Source organism: Chiloscyllium plagiosum, chromosome 18 (genome assembly GCF_004010195.1).
Source record: "Chiloscyllium plagiosum isolate BGI_BamShark_2017 chromosome 18, ASM401019v2, whole genome shotgun sequence".
NCBI lineage: Eukaryota > Metazoa > Chordata > Chondrichthyes > Orectolobiformes > Hemiscylliidae > Chiloscyllium > Chiloscyllium plagiosum.
The window spans coordinates 31,906,244-31,911,586 of NC_057727.1; positions in this window are offsets into that span (position 1 = coordinate 31,906,244).

Genomic DNA, 5,343 nt, shown 5'->3' on the forward strand with positions numbered 1-5,343 from the left:
CTTGGGGCCTTGGAGGGAAGTAAGGGGGGAGGTGTGGGCGCAAGTTTTGCATTTCTTGCGGTTGCAGGGGAAGGTGCCGGGAGTGGAGGTTGGGTTGGTGGGGGGTGTGGACCTGACGAGGGAGTCACGGAGGGAGTGGTCTTTTCGGAACGCTGATAGGGGAGGGGAGGGAAATATATCCCTGGTGGTGGGGTCCGTTTGGAGGTGGCAGAAATGACGGCGGATGATACGCTGTATGTGGAGGTTGGTGGGGTAGTAGGTAAGGACCAGTGGGGTTCTGTCCTGGTGGCGGTTGGAGGGGCGGGGCTCCACAGCATCTCCTCCACTTCCTGCTCCTCTGCCCTTGAGCCCCGCCCCTTAGCCTGCGGGACACATTTTCCTCATTCCTGAAGAAGGGCTCATGCCCGAAACGTCGATTCTCCTGCTCCTTGGATGCTGCCTGACCTGCTGCGCTTTTCCAGCAACACATTTTCAGCACAGGTTCAAAAGGAGATTGAATGCATGCTCCAAGACAACATAATTGAAGTGAGTTGCAGTGACTGGAACTCACCCATAGTAATGGTACCAAAACCAGATGATGCCCAACAGTTATGTGTGGACTATTGCAAAGACAATGCAGTTACAAAGACTGATGCATATCTGATTCCACATTTGGAAGACTGTGTTGAGAAGGTGGGTCAAGCAGTTTATATTTCGAAGTTGGACTTGCTCAGAGGATACTGGCAGGTACCTTTGAACGAAAAGGCGAAGACAGTTTCAGCTTTCGTAACATTGAATGGTCTGTATCAGTTTAAAGTCATGCCGTTTGGTATGAAAAATGCGCTAGCCGTATTTCAGAGACTAATCTGTAAGATTATTTCCAGATTACCCAGTTGTGTCGTGTACATAGATGACCTGGGGATTTTTAGTCACACATGGAAGGATCATTTGCAACATTTATTAGAATTGTTCAATTGACTTTGGGAGGCAGGTTTGGTGGTAAACATGACTAAAAACCCAGCACCTTCCTGGGTCACGTTATTGGATATGGACAAATGGCCCCATGGAATGCAAAAAACAAAGGTAATTGGGAAGTTTCCAATACCATTGACAAAAATAACAGTACTATGATTGCTGGGACTGGGTGGATTTTATCGGAAATTCATACCAGATTTTAGCCCTATGGCTGCTCCTGTCACTGAATTGCTAAAGAAAGGCAAGAAGTTTCAATGGACAGCAGACTGTCAGTAGACATTTGACAGCCTGAAAGCTGTGTTAATTACTGCACCAATATTAGCCACGCTTAATTAATAGTTATTCAATGTGGCTATTGATACAAGTGATGTGGGTGGCAGTGCTTTGCTCTTGCAGGAAAAAATAAAAAAACCTATTGGATATGTTCCAGGAAATTGAACATGCATCGGCAGAAATATTCAACAGTTGAGAAGGAGACTTTGAGCTTGGTGTTGATGTTACCACATTTCAATGATTATATATTATCATTAATGTATCTGAGACAATCATATACACTGAAAATAACCCACTGAAGTTTGTGGAGAAATTTAAGGACAAAAATTCCAGACTGTTTAGATGGAGCTTTTTGTTACAGCCATTCAATTTGAAAATTGTGAATGTGACAGGATGAGAAAACGTGATTGCTGACACATTGAAGTGACTTGAATCAGAAATGGAGGCGTTGGGTAGCAGGAGTAAGACAGACTGAAACAGAATGTAGTAGTACATGTTTGCATGATTATTGTCAAAATGTATGTGGGTGTTGTAAAGTACTAGCAGTTTAAGATTAAGGGGTTTTAAAATGAAGCCATCTTTGGATATTGATGGTTCATTTTTCTAATGGGGAGGTGTGATGGTACTTCTCCTTTAACAAGGTTATGCTGTCCTTGGCTTTTTTTCAGTGAGGTCATAAAAGCAGCGATTCTGAAACGTCTTGGTTTGAAGGGTTTTAGGGCCAATTTGATTATGGGTAACAGATACTGCCTCAGGCAAAAGGTGTTCATGTTTTGAAAAAAAACACTTGTACAATGAAAGGGGATTGGCCAGTTCTCCCAGTCAGCTTTTCTCTGGTTAGGTTTGGTTTTAGCAAGCAGAGTTTAAAGCTGCTGGACACAAAAAGGTAGGTCCATGCTGATCATCCCTCTCTCTGACATCTCTCCTGTAAGGACCTGTGTTTGATTTTTCCTTTTTTTGCCAAGGGGTGTTTATGCATATTGTTGCAAGTATTTGGAACTGCATCATTAAGTTGTGATAATCTATTGGGTTTTCAGATAGGTCAAGTCATTCTATATTCTCTATTGTTTGTGTTTCATTTGATAATCTTGTAAATAAATTCTGTTTTGTTTAAAAGTAAGTGGTTGGGCCAGCTGCATCACTCCTGGAATATCCACTATACACCAGCTCAAAACAACTAGCAAAGTTGGGGTCCGGGCTACTTTCTTGAAATGTTTTGACGGAGTCTGACTTGATCCATAACACGTGGTAATTTTCTGGAAATGCTTATTTTCCCATCGATTGATGCAAATCTTGGTGTGAAGTAAGTGCAGACACATGGACCAACAGGAACTACCTATGCAGCCTATTTATTATATTGTTGAGTTTCACTCTTCAGCATCTTACTGCCAAAGATCATTCTTCATCTGTCTTATGCTAATAAACTTATAGTCCTCCAGCATTAAACTCGCCTTCATTCACTACAGTTTGGCAGAAGAGGTTGATGCATAATATCTGCCAGAGCCAGGTCACTTAGGATCTTCTCCAACTTTAAGTACCTCACTCACTTTGATATCAAGCATCAATGTATTAGTATTATTGAAGTCAAAGAACATAAGGCAAAATAAGGTCAGTGACATCTTGGTGAGCTAGCTACTTTGACAAGCATTGCTGATATCCTGTTGAAGCACCACACAACCACTACTTACTACCTCAACTTTGCCTCTTTAATTGTAAAGAAATTATGCTTACTCATCTTTGGCCATTGCCTTCCTTTCATGGAGAAGAACAAAGCTATTGACAGCACAGGATGAAGACAATGGTGTAAGTACTCTTGGTAATTAGACTCAACCAGCCAGAAATTAAAGCTGAATAGTACCTGCTGTAGCCTTTCAGGACAGCAGGAAGTGCAAAGCCTACAGCTACCTCTCTTGTAGCACTGCACTAGTAGAAAGTGACACCAAACTACTAAAAGAATGGGCTGTCCTGGAACAATGGGTGTTTTCAGTTCCATAACCAGTACCAAGAAACACCATACATTTTAAAAAAAACATATATGGCAGTACCCATAAGATTGAATGTACATTGACATAATGCTTTCTTCTTGATGGAGATTAGGGTCATACAGGTAATGGAATTATATATATTTTAAAAGAAATACTCAAGGGTTATGGGGCAAGAGCAGAAAAAATGTGATGAATTGGATAGCTCTGTCAAAGCACAATGGGCAAAATGGCTTACTTCTGTGCTGTACAATTGTCCCTTCCCTGAGGATACTATCCAAGCTCAGGTTGTTTTCCATTGGAATGCCTGGCTGAAACCTTTCTAATCGCCAAAGATTTGCAAAATGTGCTTTGGAATTGTTTTTTTTTCTAACAGAGGTTGCAGGAAATAATGTGTGATTTATAGTATTTCTTACATCACAGTTTAATTTCTTGGAAAATTTGATCCACTTTACCATTGCTTCTTACTGACAGTAGGAGTGTATCACCAGAGGTCAGCTCATATTTAAATCAATGTTATGATTCTTCATATTGCTACTAATTAGACTGAGAACTAATTACATTAGATATCTGGTAGGGGTGTGATTTATGGACTTGAGGAAAAAAAATTCATTCCATCTGCAACCATTGGAAATCCATGTTTAAGAATCAGCAGACCATGTTACTGATAAATTTACATATCTGTTTGTCTGATATGGTTCACACTCTCCAACTGTGTAGAGGCATCTACTTGTTCCAATCCAGAGAGTTTAGATAAGATTTTGGAGCAGTGATGTATAGCTGGTATTTATATAGCTTTAATAGTATAGCTTTACGGGACATATAAATCTCTCTCTGCCTTTGCCTCTACCAATTAATGGCTTGGTTTTGTGGAAGTCAGCATAGACCATATAAATGCATACCAATTGATTTGAATTAGCAGACAAATAACACTACTGGAGAATAATCTAAGCAAGCAGGCAGTTCACTTTCAGTGAATTTTTGTGCAACAATCCTCGAGGTTCACTCTTGAATTGTGTAAGTTATAACATCATAGTTGATGGCACCCAGCTCTATGTTGTCCTTTGTTAAAGATGACAGACAGAGCATTTTGGTTTGATCCAACATGGCAGTGGAGTACATTGCCTCAGATGGAGCTTGTCTGCTTTGTCTATTTCCTTTTTTTTATTATCCTTTCTCTTCACAAACTATTCTGCATAGTCTAACATACTTTGAATTGGTCAATAGGACACTATTTCTGCACAACACTCTTCCATAGTTTGTCTATTCTGCATGTAAATTGGTCGTTACTAGGCCTTTGGTTCAGATTGAGTCAGAGTCATAGAGATGTACAGCACGGAAACAGACCCTTCGGTCCAACCCATCCATGTCGACCAGATATCCCAACCCAATATATCCCACCTGCCAGCATCCGGACCATATCCCGCCAAATCCTTCCTATTCAAATATCCATCCAAATGCCGCTTAAATGTTACAATCGTACCAGCCTCCACCACTTCCTCTGGCAGCTCATTCCATACACTTACCACCCTCTGTGTGAAAACTATGCCCTCTAGTTCTGGACTCCCCGACCCCAGGGAAAAGACTTTGTCTATTTATCCTATCCATGCTCTTCATAATTTTGTAAACCGCTATAAGTTGACCCTTCAGCCTCCGATGTTCCAGGGAAAACAGCCCCAGCCTGTTCAGACTCTCTCTATAGCTCAAATCCTCCAATCCTGGCAACATTCTTGTAAATCTTTTCTGAACCCTTTCAAGTTTCACAACATCAAGTTTCACACAAGGAGACCAGAATTGCATGCAATATTCCAACAGTAGGCTAACCAATGTCCTGTACAGCCGCAACATGACCTCCCAACTTTTATACTCAAACTCTGACCAGTAAAGGAAAGCATACCAAACGTCTTCTTCATTATCCTATCTACCTGCAATTCCACTTTCAAGGAGCTATGAACCTGCACTCCAAGGTCTCTTTGTTCAGCAACACTCCCCAGGACCTTACCATTAAGTGTATTAGTCCTGCTAAGATTTGCTTTCCCAAAATGCAGCACCTCACATTTATCTGAATTAAACTCCATCTGCCACTTGTCAGCCCATTGGCCCATCTGATCAAGATCCTGTTGTAATCTGAGAT